The sequence below is a fragment of the Terrapene carolina genome, unplaced genomic scaffold, assembly GCF_002925995.2.
Source record: "Terrapene carolina triunguis isolate 2854851 unplaced genomic scaffold, T_m_triunguis-2.0 Scaffold66, whole genome shotgun sequence".
Classification (NCBI taxonomy): Eukaryota; Metazoa; Chordata; order Testudines; family Emydidae; genus Terrapene; species Terrapene triunguis.
The window spans coordinates 40,025,763-40,048,175 of NW_020664417.1; positions in this window are offsets into that span (position 1 = coordinate 40,025,763).

Sequence of the window (22,413 nt, forward strand, 5' to 3'; positions counted from 1 at the left end):
AGAATCTTTAAATCAGCTCCTAGTTACAATCACAGTGTCAGTGTTTCAAAGCATGTTCTCAGCTGTTGGTATCAATATATTTCTGATCATTCAATTTGTGTGTGATTATGTATGACATATTTCACTGCTCTTGCCTACTGAGTAGAACAAATGACAGAAACCAGATGCTCAAATCACTAATACATTTATTGTGCAACATAGGTGGTTCCAAAGCACAATTGACATAATAATGAAAAAAAATCAAACAATATTCAGTTTCCATTAGAGATGTGAACTGCCTGTCAAGTAGGTAAATAGATTTGTGAGTGGATGAGTACCATAAGTACTAGGTGAGGATTCCTGGAGAATTATACCATATATCAAACTATTTATCTGTATATAGTAAGAAAAAATACTGGCTACAAAGCATAATTCTGATGTGTCTTCTGCTTGTGCACTGCAGGAAAGAAGCCTCTTCCTGTCTTAACTGCTGGGTATATGGAGCACACTATAGCTGGGTGCAAGCCTACCTTATGATAGATAACTACTGTATTAGATATTGTATCTAATACAAAGGCATTGTACAGCCATTAACCTTACAAACACTCTTGAGAGGTAAGAAAGTAAGTATTACTATACTAGTTTTATGGATACAGTAATTGAGACAGAAAGGCAAAGTAACTTCTGCAATGGCACATAGTCTGTGGTATTAGACTATTAGATTAGAACTCAGGGTCTCCTGATTAGATCAGGGTCTCCTGATTCCCAACCCCATGCTCATCCCTCACTCCTCCCTGTCTTGCACACATCTGGCAGTGTTACATGGTTGTGCAGGAGGCATGGCTAATCTGATGGCCACCTGTGTGACTACCAACATCCATCAACAGGGTCTTGGGGAAAGCATGCTAATTCCTTTCGATGCTGCAGTTAGTAGCTCTGCAGACTGGAATAACCATGTTGTTCAGGGCAGCTGCAGCTCTAGCTTTTTTGCCGCCCCAAGCACGGCAGTGAGGCAGCCTTCGGCGGCATGCCTGCGGGAGGTCCCCAGTCCTGCGGATTCGGCAGGGTGCCTGTGGGAGGTCCGCCGGTCCCGCGGCTTCGGCTTACCCACTGCTGAATTGCCGCCGAATCCGCGGGACCGGCAGACCTCCCGCAGGTACGCCGCCGAAGGCTGCCTGACTGCCGCCCTCGCAGGGACCGGCAGGGCGCCCCTCGCGGCTTGCCGCCCCAGGCACACGCTTGGAGCATTGGTGCCTGGAGCCGCTGCTGGTTCAGGGACCATCCGCTAGGCCACTACCATCCAATTCCTTACCTACCCCATCCTCATGAAGCTCTGAAAACCAAGAGCAGAATTTCACCTCTAGTATCAGCAGTAGCAAACCATAAGGAAAAGGTGATTATAAAGACTGGTTCTGTCATAAATGAATAAGTGGAAGGTGGAGGAACTCTACACTACTAGCAAGAGAGAGAATCCTATTTAAAGCAATGAGGTTTTTTTTTCTTGACTGAAATACAAAATCTGAAATTGAATTTCTAGGCTAATACGCTTCCCGTAGCAAAAAATCTATATTTTATTGATTTTAATTCACTCGTTTCTTTTTTTTTCTTTGTCATAACTTGGTGTTTTCCATGTATTACATTGTCTCTTGTCAGTCTGCAAAGATTTGACTTGTTAGCATCTTCATATGGTCCATAATCTCTACATCATTCTATAAACAGATACATCATGGTATGGTGCAATATAAAGTTCAATTAGCATATGTTTTGAATGGCTTCATTACCCTTGAGAAGGAGCCAGGAGTGAATTATGTAGGTCATCCATGATGAGTGCTAGTAAAACCTTTCTCAAAAACTGAATACATTTTCGGTTTTTAGGTTTTTTTGTTTGGTACATGTTTTTCTCCTCCCCTGCCCCACTGGTAATAGCGGGGGAAAGCGAGAGGGGGGAAATATTCCAAATTTGTTACTTTTTTAACCAATTTTATTTTTTCGGTTTTTGCTTTTTTGTAATTTAAAAAAAAAAAAAAAACCTTGAAAATTTTGACCAAAACATTTTCTGCAAAAATGTTTTAGTCGCTTATTTTTCATTAAAAAGTTAAGATTAAAAAAAAGTAATCAGCTGTAAATCATCTGTTGAGTTTTCTCAGCTTCTTAATTTTAACACTTCAGTCTATGGAAGCTTTGAGGGTTGAGCAAGAGGGTGCGGGAAGGGCACTGCTGGACACCAAAAGTCTAGTCACCAGCTAAGAGGCAGAGCCACCTGCAACAATATAATGAGAAGAAGCATCCCAGGTTCCAAAGGGGTGATTTCTTTGGTAAAATGTTTGACAAGGTAAGACACAACATCTCCTTTTTCTGTAAAATAGTGGCTTACACACTTACATTGAGATGTGCGGATGTAACTCACACAGCTCCTGGATGTGGTGTTCTGTCCCATGTAGTGGTACAGAGACCACTTAGAGAGAGATTAATGAGTTTTCTCTACAGCCTTAGCTAATAGCCATATGGCTTTTAGCTCATACAGGAGAGACTCATGTACTAAGTTTCAGAGGTCCCAGGTTCAGTTCTGCCTGTCGATGACTGGGGTCTGTTGGTGTTACAGGGACACTTGTTTGAATGACCTGTATAACTCATTGGTGGATTATGCCACAGCACACTGTTATGGATTCTCTTTCAGCAGAGAAGTTTCCTGCTCTAAGAATCTATTTCTTCTGGAAATGTGTCAATTCTCAATTATTACATAATATAAGTGGAGTTATAGCTTGCTTTAGAATTGTAGCCCTTTTGTTTCAGGATTAAAGTCTCTTTATACTTGCTATATTCTTTAGCAATTAAGCTAGATGGTTTGTTCTCTTAAAATGTTTTTGTTGCACTTCCATTTGTATGCAAGACCTCATTGTTGGACTGCTCTTTATTGATGCAAAAAAACCCTCCTGTAAACATTTTGTAGTTACCATTAATAGTTCTGCAGGAGACAATCCACATTCTAATGGTGCTGCATTATTAGCTGATAAAGCCAAATGTGGATCTGTTACCCTCTGATGCTTTTCAACAGTCTTTAGCAATCTGTATCTCTGTTGTTGTTTTTTTGCCTTGATGTTACAGTGCATCTGGAGACTTGATTACTAATATTTCCAAAGAAACAAAATCTTATTTCTTTTTGTGTTGTCCTCATAGTTGCCTCTCAGTTTTCTTCAGTAATCCTGATACCATTTAGGACAGATTTTCTTTGCCAATACCAGTGCAAGAAAAGAAGTGATGCTACAGCAACCCTTTACAGCACCGGGGCTGACTTTTGTCTTTGCCAGCAGTTCCTTTCTGCCTTCCAGTTTCATTGTGTACCATGTATGTGCTCCTGCTACCTACTGCTGAGCATGCCCTATTTTTTTTTCTTTTTTGGTGGGCACTTCAGCCCTGGAGTACCCACAGAGTCATCACCTATGCTTTACAGCAATGTTCTTTGAATGGGCAGATCTTTAACATTGTAAGATGGTGGTTGTATCCTGCTAATTCATTTATCAAGACTGAATTTAAATCATTATAATGCAAAGCATGATCCTAGTTTGTTCAGGTACATTGGAGAATACTTCTGGTTCTTTATTTATTTTTGTTTGATGAGCAGCAACAGTGTTCTCAGAGATGCACTGAACAGAGAAGACATTTGCCCCTCTCTTCATGTCCATCCAACTTCTTCTTGGTTCAGTGCCTGAGGATATGAAAAAGCAGCTCTGTCTTCTTCAGTCCTGGAGCCAGCTGATAAGAACATAAAAACATAACTCTAGTAGATTGGTGAGGCATGATTTCCCTTTACAAAAACCATGTTGACTCTTCCCCAATAAATTATGTTCATCTATGTGTCTGACAATTCTGTTCTTTACTATAGTTTCAGCCAGTTTGCCCGGTACTGAAGTTAGGTTACTGGCCTGTAATTGCCAGGATCATGTCTGGAGCCCTTTTTAAAAATTGGCATCACATTAGCTATCCTTCAGTCATTTGGTACAAAAGCTGATTTAAATGATAGGTTACAAACTACAGTTAGTAGTTAGTTCTGCAATTTCACATTTGAGTTCCTTCGGAACTCTTGGGTGAATACCATCTGGACTTGGTGACTTATTACTGTTTAATTTATCAATTTGTTCCAAAACCTTCTCTAATGACACCTCAATCTGGGACAGTTCCTCAGATCTGTCACCTCAAAAGAATTCTTCAGGTTTGGGAATCTCCCTCACATCCTCTGCTGTGAAGACTGAGCAAAGAATTAATTTAGTTTCTCCACAATGGCCTTATCGTCGTTGAGTGCTCCTTTAGCATCTCGATCGTCCAGTGGCCCCACAGATTGTTTAGCAGGGTTCCTGCTTCTGATGTACTTAAAAAATGCTATTACTTTTTGAGTCTTTGGCTAGCTGTTCTTCAAATTCTTTTTTGGCCATCCTAATTATATTTTTACACTTCACTTGCCAGAATTTATGCTCCTTTCTATTTTTCTCACTAGGATTTAATTTCCACTTTTTAAAGGATGCCTTTTTTGCCTCTCACTGCTTCTTTTACTTTATTGTTTAGCCACAGTGGCACTTTTTTAATTCTCTTACTATGTTTTTTAATTTGGGGTATACATTTAAGTTGAGCCTTTATTATGGTGTCTTTAAAAAGTTTCCATGCAGGGATTTCACTTTTCACTGTTTAAATATTTTCCTCATTTTTGGGTAGTTCCCCTTTCTGAAATTAAATGCTACCATGTTGGGCTGCTGTGGTGTTTTCCCCACCACAGGGATATTAAATTTAATTATATTATGGTCACTATTACCAAGCGGTTCAGCTATATTCACCTCTTGGACCAGATCATGTGCTCTACTTAGGACTAAATCAAGAATTGCCTCTCCTCTTGTGGGTTCTAGGATGAGCTGCTCCAAGAAGCAGTCATATAAGGTGTCAAGAATCTTTATCTCTACAGCCCATCTTGAGATGACCTGTACCCAATCAATATGGGAATCGTTGAAATCCCCCATTATTATTGAGTTTTTTTTTATTTTTATAGCCTCTCTAATCTCCCTGAGCATTTCATAGTCACTATCACCATCGTGGTCAGGTGGTTGGTAGTATATCCCTACTGCTATATTCTTGTTATTCAAGCATGGCATTACTATCCATAGAAATTGTATGGTACAGTTTGGTTTATTTAAGATTATTACTACATTTGATTCATTTAATACGAGGCACCCTAGTTCACCCATCTTATTATTTAGACTTCTAGCAAGGGTATATAAGCACTTAAAAAAATTGTCACATTTTAGCTGTCTGCCATTACATGATGTAATTGAATGGGACTCTTTTTCATTTGACGGTTTCTCATCAGATCCTACCCGTATTTTGTCATCTTCCATCCTCTTCTCCTTACTAAGACAGAGAAAATCTCCATTAAGAGATCCTCTCCTAAGGGATATCTCTGTCCGAACCATGTGCTCCTCTGTACCTGTCAGCTTTCCCCCAGCCCTTAAGTTAAAAACTACTCTACAACCTTTTTTTTATTTTAAATGCGAGCCAGGGCAGGCTTTAGGAACTGTGGGGCCCGATTCGAATACCCGGCGGCGCTCCGGGTCTTCGGCAGCACTTCGGCGGTGGGGGATCCACTCCGGTCTTCGGCGACACGGGGTCCTCCACTCGGCTCCGGGTCTTCCGCGGCACTGAAGGACTCCCCGCCGCCAAAATGCCGCCGAAGACCTGGAGCGGACCGCCGCCGGATGAGTAAAGAAAATTAAAAAGGCGCCTAAGGCGCGGGGCCCTCTTAGGCAAGGCTGCGGGGCCCGATTCCCCGGTCTAAAGCCGGCCCTGGTGCCAGCAACCTGGTTCCATTTGGGTTTAGGTGGAGCCCATCCTTCCTGTATAGGCTCCCCCTTTCCCAAAAGTTTCCCCAGTTCCTAATAAATCTAAACCCCTCCTCTCTACACCATTGTCTCATCCATGCATTGAGACCCTGCAATTCTGCCTGTCTAACTAGCCCTGTGCATGGAACTGGAAGCATTTCAGAGAATGCTACCATGGAGGTTCTGGACTTCAATCTCTTACCTACCTGCCTAAATTTGGCCTCCAGGACCTCTCTCCTATTCTTCCCTATCTCATTGGTACATACATGCACCACAACCACCAGCTCCTCCCCAACACTACACATAAATCTATCTAGATGTCTCGAAAGATCTGCAACCTTCACACTAGGCAGGCAAGTCACCCAGTGGTTCTCCCAATCATCACATACCCAGCTATCTATGTTTCTAAATATCAAATCACCCATTACTTATACCTGTCTCTTCCTAATAACTGGTGTTCCCTCCCCCGGAGAGGTATCCTCAGTGTGGGAAGATACCACAACATCATCTGGAAGGAGGGTCCCAACTATGGGATCATTTCCCTCTGCTCCAGTTGGATGTTCTCCTTCCCTGAGATAGCACAGAGGCTTTCAGACCAGGGCTGGGACAGTTCTACTGTGTCCAGGAAAGTCTCATCTATGTACCTCTCTGTCTCCCTTAGCTCCTCCAGTTCAGCCACTCTGGTCTCCAAAGCCCATACACAGTCTCTGAGGGCCAGGAGCTCCTTGCACTGAATGCACACATATGCCACTTGCCCATAGGGCAGTAATCCTACATGCTGCATGAAGTGCAATGAACTGGATAGCCCCCACTCTGTTGTTGGACTTCTGCTTGCATTGTCTTTTTACTCCTGCAGCTTGTTCCTTTGTTGAAGTTTTGATTTTATCAGGGGGTGGTTTTGGTCTCAAGTTTAAAAAAGTTTAAAGAACGTTAAGTGTATTAGCACACCACTCTCCCTCTAAATTCCCTCACAAAACTCCCCTGTTAGCTGCTCCTGTTTGCTAGCTCCTTTGGTTGCTTAGGAGTGGGCTTTTTAAAGCCCTGGTCTTCCTGAGTAGCCCCACCCCCTTGTTAAGGATTGATGGGTGCTAAAGGGCTTAGGGAGCAAAGCCTCGTTAAGAAGCTGTCAGCCTTGCCTTGCAGGCCACTAGGCTCAGCACATGATCCCCCAAACAAACAGACCACATGGTATATTTCAGTCAAGCCGCAAGCACACCACAAACACAAACACACACACTACAGACAAAAAACTTACCCCAAGGGTTATGTAATCATTTGTCCTTCACCTGGAGAACTCGATCAATCCAGTTCCTGGCATAAGGAAGTCTAATTCATGTCTGGCTGCATTAACCCCCAAGGGACTCTTAAGGCAGCTGGGGGTTGCCAGCAGTGCTCTGATCTTTTCCCTTTTTTAATGACCATGCCCTTAACATGCTCTGGAGGGCATGATGGGGTTTAGAGTTTACCAAACTTACTCTATGCCACTTCAAGATTCCAGCCAAACTGTTAGACCAGTTCTACAAGCCTTTTTGCACTGCTGAAACAGCACAAATGGGACTTGTCCAAGGCCACGATCTGTGCCCCAAGAATTTCACATTCTGAACTAAACACAGGCAGGCTCCCCACTGATGCTAGACCTGGTACAAAGGTATTTTTGTTCTATTGAAACTGGGCTGTCTGTTAGTGATCAGATGTGAAATGGGTTGGAGGTCAAAGTCCAGTCCCTTGTCTACAGCTTTCCACAACACAAAAACTCTCTTCATCATAGTAGAATGTGAATGGAACCCTTGTGAGCAGTCAAAAAAGGCCAAAGATCATGAAAATTAGCCTTTCTCCTGTAGAAAAATTTCTTCCATTTCTGGTTTGAGATACATAAGGGAAAAGGGAGAGATTTGTAAGGGCAGTACCCATGTTGTTTTCTGGATACATGGGGAACTTCACTCTTCTAGGCTGTCAATCTTATGATTCCAAAAAAATATATATACATCTTTTGTAAATTCCTAGGACTCTTCTGAAGTCTTGCAGCCATGAAGGGATTGAAATATGAAGAAGGTTTTTTAAATATCAAATACCAATATGAAGAAGGGGAAAACACTGATCTGATTTTCCTAAGTGCTGAGTACCTTCAGCTCCCATTCACTTTGCCGGGAGCCTTGAACTCTCAGCTTTTTTAAACAATCAGGCTGTATAGCTTTGCTTTAAGGGAATGGTTGTTAAAAATATGCAACAGACTTAAAACTGACAGCTAAGATATGTGATTGGCAAGTATTTCTTTATTAGTTGTTACTAAAATATTTTCTGATTTTATTTACAGTTTAACTTATAATTTGCCTTGCCAACTGTTACACAATCTTGATCAATTAGGATGGCATTGAACTTCATAGGACAATTATAGTTAAGTTCTTATGGAATACTTAATTATAAAACCTGCAGCTTTTATGACTATATATATATAAAAAATTGAATTTCACCAGGGAAATTTTTGTCTATTTAATTCCAAATTGGAAATAATGAAATATAACACACCAGTGAAAAGATAATCATAAGAAAAGTGATGTATTTTATTATATGCGTCAGCAGTTTTTTTTATATGCTCCTTTGACATGTCAGCCATGTTAAGTACTGCAATTGACAAAAGTAAGATATTTAAGAAAGTATTTGGGGGAGATTGTAACTGAATTTTTGAATATTTTAGATATTTGTAGAGAAGACATAGATGGAAACTACATATTTCTCTTCAATTGTACAAAGCCTTTACAATTTTCCCTTTTAATTGCACTGCTTTGAACTATGACACCTCCTGTGCCGGAAGATTTTGTCATTTGACAACAGGCTTCCAACGATTGGGTACATTTTGTTATTGCTGTATAAGATCCAGAAGTAAACATGGTTCCTGTCCCAAATAACTTAAAACCTAAGGTCTGTATAGAGCCTTTCAGATCCCCACCGCACACATAATTGCCCCTGCCTGTGCAGAAAAATGAATAAGACTCCTCTATGCCACCATCCCCCCTCATATGCAGACCTTGTGAAGGTAGCTCCACAAGGTCAAAGATCCATGTGCATGAACTCACACATCACATTTATCCCCCTTCCCGCTGCCTACCCTGTGGAGGCAATACTTGGGAAGTTATTACAGACTGCAAGTCACATCCTCCAGTGCGTTAAGGCTGATGTGTGCTGCTCTGGTAGCACAAAACAACCCTAAAGCTGATACAAATGGCCACTTGAGGTTGAACCACTCAGGTTCAAGAGACTGAGACTTTATTAACTTTCCTGTGGAATCAGCTGCATGCTGGGTAACATCAAGGTATTTTCCAGGGGCAGCTGCACGTGCCTGGATCTGCCTTAGCTGTGCAGCTAAACATTTATTCCCCATAGTGGGTGAAAATCTGCTATCCAGTCAACTGCAATGTTTTCTTCACCCACCAAATATATTTGTGAGCCATTCTTAAAAAAGAAAAACAATCCAAAAAGCTAAAGTAAAAAAACCCACAAGCCAATCTAGACATGAAATTAGTTTTATGAAACAGTTTAAAGTCCATACCGAATTCATTATCTCAAAAACCCCGGCACACTTCGGGGCAGATCTCATATGTCTGTCACAGGAACATTATGTTCCAACGTTAAAACTATTTGGTCAATCTACATTATAATTTTTCTGTCTCCTGGGTACTTTCTGGAAGTGAGGGGGGGGGGAACTTTCACTAAAAGCATATTGATGGAACCCTTTCCTCATTTTCAATCAAGAAAATCCCCTCCTGTCCAATCCCTGCCTGTCCAAAATGGGACCTTTTGTATAAGCATATCCATTAGCTCCAAAAGTATAAATTTCTGGTCAGCTCAATGATAGAAAATTCTTTTTCTCCTGATGTTGTGTTCATCATGAACTAAGCGGACACATTTGGGCACAATACGAAGAAGGAACTTACCAGGCAAACAACAGAAAGCATATAAGGTGAAGCTTAAGATACTGTAAGTTTTTATGTACTTTACTCTGAGCTTGCTAGCTGGAAGAATAGTTTGTTGTACATCTAGCCTACTTCTACCAAAAGACATTTTTGTCCTTTTTATAGCATATTACATTTTTGCATTAATTGACTGGATTTAATATAAAATTTAAACTGTAGTGCTCAAGTAGCATTTAGGTACATGATCTATTGAATTCACTGAGTAACCAATTTTAATTAAAATGCTGTCAAAAATCTTCATAATAACTTGTCAGTTTGCTTTTTATTATTCAACAGTAACATGCCAAAGAAACATACTTTCCTTTATAATTTTAATGAGGTAGTATTTTAAATTAGTATATTATTTAAATGTGTAAATTGCAAATTGACAACATCTGGTACTTTAATGCAGGATGATATGACATTGATTGTAAGATCAAGGTTATAGAATTTGACACCAGTTTTTTATACAGCATAAAAATACGAGTGATTAATCCAAAACTGCACATTACTACACTTTGATGCCCTTTGAACTTTGAAATGGGAAGACTCATAGTATACACTTAATTGGTGCACAGCAGTGACTTTGAAATGAATCAAGACAGCAAATATACCAGAAACTGTCACTATATACAGCATTTGATGTTCTACCCACACTACTGCACCTTTACTTTATATGCAAATTTAGTGTAAACTTTTAAAAAACAAATAATTGGTCAAGCACAAGTTTCCATTTCCCCCCATCATCAGGATTCACATAAAGTCTTCCTGATAAATTTAGTTTATTATGAACTAATTATATTAACATTGGCATAAATTAATGTGCTTTGTAAATAACACTGTGGGACTCAGAAGGGAAAAGATTAGTAATTTATTCTCAGATCCACGCAGATTTTTCTAGCTAAGCAAGAGTTCAAATTTGATTGATTATGATGAGATTGAAAAACACAGTTTTATGACTGCTTAAGCTACCATTTTATGAGTGTATCTAGCTGGTGAAATTTTAGCATCAAATGAATGGGGGGAGAAACAAACATTCCATTTAATTCCACCTGCTGGTGTTGGTATTTACCTAAGAAAAAAACATAGCTATAGCTAAGAAAAATCTTCTATCTTCCTAGGGCCATTTTATTTGCTAAAGGTTAGTCTACAAGAAAAAAAGTAGAAATATATATTTTACTGTACTCATTAGGGTTCCATTATTTGTTGTGCAAAATGCTCAATAGAAAGTTCTTTTTTTCCTCAAAGATCATTATATACATGAGTACATCTTGTTAGCAACTGTTACAAAATACTTATTTTTTTCTAGCTACTTCAATTAAATGTAAACATTAAAAATGAAGCCAAAGGTTATGACAGAAACAGCAATCAGTATGCTTACTTAAGGATATATAGTAAGTGATGTCACTCTATTATAAATCAATCCATGTAGTCATGGGATTTCACGAGTTTTGAAGTATGTTTTCAATGTACTGCCTTTAAGAACAATGGGGAAGTCTGAGATTAAACAAATAGCAAAAATCCAGAAAGACAGACAAAACAATGGATGGTACTCACAAAAGTTTTAAAAACAGTTGGTTATGGATTCAAAGTCCCAATCCACTCTCATTAAAGAAGGTGGAGAAAGATCATTTGATACAGTTGTGTCCTTAATTCAAAACATCCCAGACAACCCAGTTGCACGTCATATCTATCTTTATTGTAGGCTGCTCCAATGATACCCTGGAAGTCTGTGATTGCTGTGGACAGGAAGATAATATAAAGGGTATAGGACACTGGGTAAAAGAATGGAAAGGTAAATATAGGGACAGAAAGACAAGGAACTGTGAAAGCATAAGAATGGGAAATGTATTTTGAGTATTGTATGGACACTACCATTGTTGTATCTGAAAGACATATGGTGGTCAATGCATGGTATGGCACAATATAACTGCTACCTCAACATTATAAAATAAAAAGAATGAAATTAAGGAAGTTGCAAGGTTCTATGAACACAAATCTTAATATTTTCTTTCTATTGCCAAAGTGTGAACTCACGTGGCCAAATTAATCTCTGGCATATCTCCAGTATATACAGTTATGCCAGGGATGAACTTTGCATGTGATATTTGATAACATTCAAAATTTGGCAAAGTGATGTTTCCCAACCCTACTATTGGAAAGCAGGGTAGAAACGGGAATAGAAAAATAAAAGACCTTGAGCAAATAAAAGAGCAGCTAAGCAAAGCATTGTGGACTACACCAAAAGAGAAACCAAAAATAGATTGGGATTCAAAATACTGACAAATAAAAACAACACAGGATCCAGCACAGCCTTATTCCCAATTAGTTTATTTGGAATAGGGCACATTTATTCTAGATTTAATCCTTCCACATGTGGAGTTAATCAGGAATAGCTATTCCACTTTGAAGTCACACCTCATCTTAATCCATATTAAAGTAACAGTGTAGGCAAGCCCTAAGAATAAGATGATGCCATAGGTTGGATACAGTTAACAGATGAAAGCAGCATTGCATTGTTCACTTGAGCTATAACTTGACTTTTGCCCTTAACCTGACTCATATCCACACACAAATATCTCTAACTCACTTTAAATGGTGCTTGAAACTCTAGACAGCTTCAATGAAAGCTCGAGTGCTGCTGCTGCTCTAGCTAGTAATCTAGTGGGGATGAAGTTTCTCAAGTTACAATAACTCCTCAAATGTTAATGCTATCACTCTGCATAGTGGTAGTGTTGTTTTGCAGAATGGTCACTCTACTTGAGCTAGGCTACATTAGCTCAAATGGATTAATTCAAATGTACTAACTGTTGCAGTTAGACCAAGTCCCATGACATCACATTCATCAGTATGAAAAGCAGCAGTCACAACACACCAACTGTGTAACCATAATATAGATATTTTATACCCAAGCAACCTTAATTCAGCCCCTTGTATCTATGCAATTTGATAGCCTTGCCTACAGCACAAGGAAATGCTGTGACAAATGCAGGAATAGAATCCAGCTCTCCAGTATACCAGTCCAATGTCTCAGACATAAGTGAACAACCTTTCTCTTCTTGAAACCCTCTGTTCATTCACTATTCATTCTGTTCACTGAATGAGGCAGTGGTCTTGTACAACAAACAATTTGTGATATGTCATTTAAGACTGTACATAACACATACAGACATAGGACAAACTGAGGTTTCATGGGCAACTTTAATTCTTACATTTCCTAATTTTTGAGTACTTGACTGTGGAACCTTAACTTTTGTTACCAAGTTTAGAAAAAATACAAACTGAAAAAATAGATATGCCATCATACAGAACCATATTGACTCTCTATAGAGGTCACCAGCCGGGCTATAAATTTATAGGACAGATGTCTATTACTTACCCAAAATGAATAACTGGTAGAAATAGTAGTCTGTTATCCTCTATTATCCATCCAATAAGGAGAAATGTGTCACATACTTTAGCAGTGACTTACACAACTATTTTGTTAGCAGCAGAGGAATGTTGAATTCTCTTTGGTTCTGTGGGGAAGTGTAGTCAAGTGATTGGAGTCAGTATAGCCAATAGATAGATGTGGAAAGGAAGGCTCATCCAGTGGTTAGGATGCCAACCTATGACTCAGAAGAAAAAAAATAAATTCCATCTTCTGACAGAAATGTTCTGTGTGACCTCAGCCAAGTCTCAATGCCTCAGTGTCCTATCCATAAAATTGGGATAATAGTATTTCTCTTTCTCACATATGTACTGTAAAGGTAAGTACATTAAAAATTGTGAAGTGCTCAGATACAATAGTGATGGGGACAAAACAGATTTAACATACCCAGTCTCAAAGAAACTGTGGTTAAGTAGGGGAGGCTTTAGTCTGGATATTAGAGACCTGGGGCCAGATTCCAGTCCCCACTCCAGTGACATGCAGAGGCAGATCAGCTGCTTATGCAGAAAACTACCTTTTCCCCTTCAGCCTGCATCGGCTTTGCTGCACCTCCTGAGATACACAGTGTAGACTCTGTCCCCTGGGTTTTATCCCCAGTGCTGCCAAAAATGACCTTGTGCAAGCTTTCAGTTATCGCATCTGTAAAATGATGTTTGGCTGCCTCTTATTGTCTCTTCAATGCTAAGGTCTGTGACATGTACAGATTTAATACCAGTCAGTGGAAAAGAGAAAGCTAGAATGTATGTTCTCCTGCTGGCTACCAGCACATTTTAGTTAAACCTCCCTGCCCTCAGTTCCTCTAACCCGTGATTTCTCTTAGGGCAAACAAGAAGAAGAAGCAGCAGCTACTGCTGTGGTTAGTTCAGTGTCCCCTTTGCTGAGTTCTGGCTCTCTTCCTAGAACCTGCTGTTTGTGGTCACCATGTTATAAGGAGTTCCCAGGGCTGGAATGTACTCAGTGCAGATGGAGTGAGTATGTATAAATGATCGTTTTCTGGGGTTTATAATTTGGTCAAACCTGGAGGTGTTTAATGAGGATAGCAAAAGTAATCTTGCTGACCAGGACCACTCCCACACTGAATTTCAAGTTGCTGCTCCAAACCTGGGAAGATCTGAAGCTCTTCAAAGGAATGATAGGAAATTTTTTAACATTTCTGAAATCTATTTTTCTCTAATTTAATTCTCACAAATAACTGAAACATTTTTTCTGAAACTTTACAAAATTATTCAGCCTGAGGGAGAAAGCAAGGGAAGGTATGGGGGGATGTCAGCCCATATGATTAATAACCAACAATGTTATAAGAAATTAAAAGCAGGGATTTATAATGGAAACTGTTCGGCAACTTTAAATATTGACGTCACTTCAGGCACTGCTTATAACAATAATAATGAAAAAGCTAAGGTTGGAGGGTAGGGTCTGAGCAGGATTTGTCTAGGACACCTTCAAAACACTCCACCAGGTGCAACAGGAAGTAGTACTAGTGAATTAGTACACAACACCAAAGCTTGATTGTGTATCATTGGAAATGCCACCTTTGGATGAGATGTAAAACTGTGATCCTTACTTGCCATTAAAGATTCTATCCACTTTTCAAAGGAGTGTTAAATCCAGATTCTGGGCCAAATTCCAATGTGAGTAATTACATTCTGCCTAACTAAATTTCCCCTGTAGTTTCAATTAGCAAAGTTGTTATTCACTCCATCTCCAAAAATTGGGTAGTGTTGGTAGTACAGAATATTTACTCTGTTTCTGCCCAGATGTTGACACATTTTGTCGTAGAGCTTATCCCTGTATTCAAATGTTCTAATTGGCTTTAAGTAAAGTATTCAGGTTTGATTATGATTATTTTATTTTCCAGCACAGTTTTTTAATTGGAATAACTAAAAAATGACTACAGTTCAAAGCTTGAAACCTTGCTTATAAATAGCCCTCAGTGAGAAGGGCTTGCTTCATTAAGTGTGAAGGAAATTTGGTACTGATTTAACAAAGTTATGACTGTTTGAAATTTGCATATTGAGCACTTAGTGGAAGTTTTTTGTTATAATAAATAGGCTCCAATTCTGCAAACACTTCTGCAAAAACTACTCACATGTTTAAATTTAAGCAAATGCATAAATATTTGCATGATCAAGGCCCTAATGTGCATTTGTAGAGCAACAAGTTCATGTGCTTTGCTGATATGTACACAGTATTTAAAATAGGTGCAAGCAGCAGTTGGGCTTTGTCCAGCTGGTATCTCTTAGGAGACCTTCCTTTCCATAGTGAGCAAGTTACCCTGACTTGTCCCTCCTCCTGCAAAATTTTTTGTTTTGCTTTTTGCACTGACCCTACTCCTACTCATATAGGAATGGAAGGCCTTAAACACTCAGTAGGAAAATAAGTGTATATCCCTTATGCCCAAGTGCTCTAATGTCCCTATAAGATCCCTTTCTACTTATAATACTACCAGAAAGTGCACAGCATCTCAGCCCACATGATATAAATTAATTCACAGTGACTTCCAGTTAGACTGAATTCTAGTAAAAATCATGTGCTGCATAACCGTCTTCACTGTAACACAAAAATGTTGGGATCCAAGCAACCACCTTACACAGACATCTATTATTTCTACCATTTGAATCACCCTGTGGAGTATGAAGGAAGCATGTTTAAATAATAAGTGCTAAATGTCACCAAACTGAAAAGCAACCTCATTTGTACTGATTTAATGCAATAGTTTTTGTAAAACACCTCAGTTTTCCATGCGGTTGACATTTGGGAGCATTAGCAATGTTAATTAAAACAAACCTGCATCCTACATGAAAATTAATAAAATGAACAATATATGCACCAGGCCTTGTGGGGGCAGTCAGCCCCAGTGTTATCAAGGGAAAGTAAATTGAATGAAATGCTGTGTTCTGGACTCAGGAATAGTATCCCTATCACTTTGGTAGCAGGTAAGCAATACCAACTCAATGTTAAGGTGCAAAAGCAAAAAGGGGTTTATTAACAGGAAACTAATAAAACAGCTCATAGGTTTGTTCTCACAGGCAATGAAGCCAAGGTTCCACTATGAACCCTTAAGAAACTATGGGCTTATTGACAGAACTTTACTTATAGGTAGATGATTTCTGGCGCACAGATGGAGATGAACAGACAGCTGGACATGTCTCAGATTTGCCACGGCTACCAGTCGAATCCGGACCTTGAACTGCGCTTTGGTGGGACACAGAAGGAACATGGATCTGGATATAGGAGATGGTCTTCCAGGTAAGTAACAGTGATGGATCTTGACTCACAACGTGCGTGCAAATAAATGGGACACAAGCTGCCTCTCAGACGGACAGCACCTTGTGCTGGGTGCACTGACTATTTATACAGTCTAGTTATGTGCCCTTTCCCTGCCCTTTCTTCCCGCCGTTTGGGGAAAAGGTGCCAATATTTCAATAAGAAGGATACTCAAAATGGAGTCCACACAACAATTTGTATGAATCCAAGATGGCAATTTAACAAAATGGTAATCATAAACAAATAAACCTTACACCAGTGCTCAAAAATATATTTTCCATAGCAAGCTCGATCAATCGTGGAATTTCTCATTTAAAAAAAAAACCAACAAACCAACCCACATGACAAAAATAAAGTTCCTTTTAAAATAAAAGCAAACAAAAAACACGCCTACTCGAAACCCCTACTAAGATGAAAATAGGTAATGACTGGGAAGAAAGTATAAAGACTGTTTGGGTTAGTTAAATTACTTAGGAAAACCACTTACTCCTCTCAGCTTCCTTGACTTCATCTTCACCTTCCATGCCCTGTGCAGCTACTAGGTTTAAGAGATTTACAAACTTCACCAGAGGCTTACAAGCTACAAGCTTCAATGTCTTGAACTACAGGTCTTGAGTTCACTGTGTCTGGAAGCCCCACAACTTGCTCTTGCTGTGATTTATAAACATTTCAGGGAAAGGGACCAGCCTACTGAGGTTAGAAACATAGAATTTCAAAACAGAATAAGTTTCTGCACTGAAATATGTCAACACTGAAAATTTTCTCTGTGATTGCTAGTTGTGGTACTTAAATTAGGGTCCACAGCTGATTCCATTGACCTTGGATTGACCAGGGTCAAACTCTTTGCACTGTAGTTAGATTCCAATACTAACAAATGTTAACACAGCACATCAGCAAATTTATACTTTCTTAAACACACTAGTTGTTTTTGTCGTTTTTTAAAAAAAAGAAAACCAACCAGAAGGTGCTAGGGGCTGACCTGCAAACTCTTAGTCTCATGAATAGTCCTAACTCATTTAGGTAATCTTTGAGTTCAGTGAGGCTACTTATGTGAGCAAGAACTGATTGCTCTTGTCAGTAAGGATTGTTAGATCATACCCCTGGAGTTTTGACTATCTCTGCCATTTCAGAGATATGGGTAATCAAAAATCACCTTAAAACATTCTTTTAAATAAGTTAAGTATTTTGCATTCCTTAAAAAGTGGGGGAGAGGGTGAGGGAAGATTTTGCTGAAACTTTCCAAACACTCCTCCAACCTAGTCTTCCCCATAGAAGAAAGTTATCTCTGGCCTGAGAACAAGCATGGACAGTTTAATCTGGAAGCAATATTCCCTCCAATTTCAGGAGTTGTTTTCAAAGGTTTAATGTGTCAGCAAATATAAGAGAACTTTATACCAGTGTTTCAGTGCTGGTAGTTGATGACAAAATAAATCATAATTGGCTTGTAATACTGTTTCTCTATCTAAGGGTTTAGATGTGTGGGGGTGTCAGGGATTTATCCAGTTCAGTGTCAGACCCTGCCGCTGCCTCGGCTTTCCCTTCTTGGGCTGCCCAATAATTGCACCCAGGCTCTCATGTGAGTCAACTGACACCCTTCTTGGAGTCTAGTTTATTAATACAATATCACAGCTCAAATGTCAGTGTAAACCAACACAAGTTTTTCCCCAACTCCCTAGTTTCTTCAGGCCAGGCCAGCCAGGGCATAACAGTTCCTTCCCAAAAATCCAGGCCCTGCTGCTTCGTATTTCCTCCAGCCTCTTTAGGCTTCTTTTCCTGCTTCTCACTGCAGGTTGCTCCATCTGGCTGGAGTAGAGAGTCCCTTCCCCTGTCCTCTCTGACCCTGAGTTCCATCTAACTCCACTGTAGGCGCCTCCCTACAGCTCTCTCTCCTTCTCTTTGGAGAAGGAACAGGCTCCTTCTTATCAGAACTCCTTGCCTGTGCCCACTACTATCAGGGAATCCTGGTGATTTGACCTATCTACCTGCCCAAATTCAAATCCATCACCTGGGGTCAGATAATAAGTGGGGCTTGGACCAATTCCCTTACAAAAGCTAGCCCTCTCTGTGACATGTGGTCTCTGTTGTGAAGGGCCAAAGCCTGGGTCCATTGAAATCAATGGCAAAATTCCCATTGACTTAACTCTGATCATGAATATATCCTGGTAAGAGTCTTGCCAACAAAAAAGTAACCTTTACTGATAAATAAAAGTGCCACCACTGATCAAGTTCTCTTCTGGAGTAATTCTTAAATCCTAGCAGTATCTCTCAATGCTATTTTGGGGTGTGATAGAGGTGCATTCATCTATTTGAAACATGCAGTTTGAAATGTGAGAACTTAAGATAAAAGTATTTGAATGGAGTCTCCGGAGTCTCCAAACCAATTTCTCTCTGAGAGACTCCACATCCTTTCTAAATTGTATCTGGCATTACATAACTCCTTGCTTTTAATATGAGGCTCAAATTTGTAAGAGTAGCTTCTGCTTTTCAGCTTCATGAGATGAAATCTGTTTTTAATTACTTACTTATTTCATGTATTGGATGGAGATATTCGTTGCTCTATGAAATGCTGAGTCTTTTTTCTGTTTGTTAGTAAAGGTACCTATACATAGACAATAAGAAGATTTCCTGAACTGGGGGAGTGCTCTTTTGTTTTTGTTTTTTGCTTCCCTTGAGATTGAGGAAATTGTTAATGTAACATACATTAATACAAAACAGAACCAAATCCTCCTTGTGAGTCAAGAGTACATGAGGCTTATTGTAAGACTATTAAGTGTAAAGTAAGAAATGTGAAGTCGAGAAGGGCAATGATGTATTCCACAGATACCAGGAGAATAACCTCCATTTCTTCAATGTTCAAGCGTTGTTAGGTATGGTGAAATTCACTTCACCACAGCAGTGGAAAGTCGTATAGGTTAGTCAATCTAGTTGCTCTCTATTTCTTGTCTTTTCAGGATACAGGGAGGTTCACTTCAACATGGAGAATATATCTGGAAGGTCAGGTGACTGGTAGACTGTAGAAACAGGCTAGGTGGGAATAATGTCTCATTATGACACAGAAGTATCAGCATTTCTCCTAGATTTTCAACTCATCACTGTGGTCTCTGGCCTCTGTAAATTACAACTTTACATTTGTTCCTGCACACCATATCTTTAGGTTCATGTATGCAAAGTATAACTGCAGGATGAGTGCCCTGAAAGATTGTTCAATTGAACTATCTCTCTCCACTTCCAGACAGCCTCATTTTTCCTGCACTGTCACCAGAGGGAGTGGACTTCTAGATTTCTAGTTCCATTAAAGAGACCACAGCCTGCTAAGACTATAGAATGATTACAAACTCATACTGAAAAGGTGGCTATTAATGCAAATGGAAATTATGTATGAATGTCTAGAGCAGAATACCCCTTAAAATTTAATAAATAATTTCCAAGAGTGCCAGTCTCCCCAATGCATCTGTACATGTAAGATAAGCCATGTGAAAATATAAATATTTTCTGTTGCTCTTTTGTTGTTTTATATGAATATGAATATTCCATATGCATTCACCAAGGACAATTAAGTGCAAACTATGGCACAGACTATGCTGGAAATAGAAGATGCTGTACAGTCCAAAGGCTTTGCTCCACAGTCTCTGCAAAAGGCAGTTTTCAGCATAACTATTAACTATTCATCTGTTTTTCCTACTTTTCAATTGTTTGATTCAATTAAAAGTAATAGTAATTATGAATATTTTGTGCTAGGGCTCTTTGCTTCTGGGTTTCTCTCCAGCCCATAGCATAGAAATGGTTCTACCACATGTAATTAGTGGCATCTCTTTTCTGATAATGAGTAGGGAGAATAGGCAACTTCATTCTCTTTGAAGTCCTGGACCCCACCATAGCTATCCAAGCAACTGTTTCCTACTGTTCTACATCTCAAACTGCTTTTTCTCTGTTTTTGATTCTGGTGTTTCTTTTGAACCACATTGCATCTCTGTGAAGTCTCAAAAGATTCTATTCTGGGCCCTTTCCTCATCTTTAATCTATTTTTTCCATTCAGTCATTTTATCACTACCTTTAACCCTAGCTACTACTTTTCAGTAGAAGTACATATTGAGTAATTTCCATAAATGGAGGTATCTGCCAATAAAAATAAAAAAATTTTCACTAATAGTTATAATCAAGCAAGTAATATCAATAATTGTTAATTTCCAAATGCATTCACAGTGTAGTTTTAATATATAATTTCTTTTGGTGAAGACCCTGGCATGGATAAGCAGAGAATAGCTTAGGGACAGGAAGCTAGTATGTATATCATGCAAATCTGAAACTAGATATGTGCTAATAGTGAGTCTTATATTATTTATAGCTTTACAGATAAATAAAAATGACCAGTCTTGTTATTCAGTTCTTGTGCTCTAAATTAGAAACAACAAGAGATTATAATAAATGTGTATTAAAAGAGTGGGGAGGGATAAGAGAAGATGAGCATTAAAACAGTAGTCTTTGGGAGATGACATTCTGATTATTATGTAAGCGTCTTGTTATAGTAATTCCTTTAAAAGTTCAATATTAATTCCTAGAATAAAGGACAGAGGTGAAGAGTCTTCTACTTTTGAAGGCTGAGTCTAATGCAGAAAAGGGGAAAAAAATCACACTCCAGTAAAATGGCAGAAGTAGTATAAAAGTTATTTAGAAGTGTTGAAGATGTGTGGCACTGAGGGATACAATGTCGCACATATTAAGATAGTGTCATTCCATTTAAAATATTAAGTCTGATTCTGCCACAATTACTCATGTCGCATATACCTTAGTCCAGTGGTTCTCAATTAGGGGTATGTGTATCCCTGGGGGTACAAAAAGGTCTTTCAGGGGATGCATCAACTCATCTAGATATTTGCCTAGTTTTACAAAAAGCTACATAAAAAGCACTAGAAAAGTCAGTACAAACTAAAATTTCATACAGACAATGACTTGTTTATACTGTGCTATATACTATACACTGAAATGTAAGTACAATATTTATATTCCAATTGATTTATTTTATAATTATATGGCAAAACTCAGAAAGTGAGCATTTTTTTAGTAATATTGTGCTGTGACACTTTTGTATTTTTATACTTGTAAGCAAGTAATTTTTAAGTGGGAAGTGAAACTTGGGGTATGCAAGACAAATCAGACTACTGAAAGGGGCACAGTAGTCTGGAAAGGTTGAGAGCCACTGCCATAGTCCACCAGCAGTCCCAGTGGTTCCATTTGGGATCACTGCAGAGTGAGGTACAATGCAGGCTGAAATAGGCTCACTTGAATGTAATTAGCCCAATTTTAAATGTATTAAATGCCTCAAGGTCCAGTGACTTTCATTGTTGAACATATGGATGTTATAAAGAATTTTTCACAACACTGGTATATAGAATGAAATGGAGCAGCCAGCCTAGAAATTGATAATATATCAGTTAATATGAGGTTATTAAAGAGTACAAAATGATATCTGAGACATTTGGAGTGCCTTTTTGGAAGTCTACAATTGATTAATAAGATTTGGTTTAATTAATATAATTCAGTTTTAGCAATTTATGCTTTTGCATTAAGGAATGATCCCATTGATAATAGGCCAAATTCTGTTCTCATTACTGCTTTCGTTTAGATAGGTGTAGATCTGGAGAAACTCCATTGACTTGTCATTTTAATTACAATACTTATTGTAGCATATGATGTGTAGTTATAGCTTTTGTTAATAATGCATATCTGTTGGTGCACAGCATTCTATACACATCCAGTCAGTTTTCTCACTCAAAATCACAAGAATTGGTTGGCAACACTGGTGACCAAAGTGTTGGGTATGCAGTGAGTCTTGATATGGATGATAAATGGAGGAGGAGGAGGAGGAGCAGGACATATCTTCTTCAAGCAACACTATCCACGGTTTCATTTCTTCCAGATTCCAAAA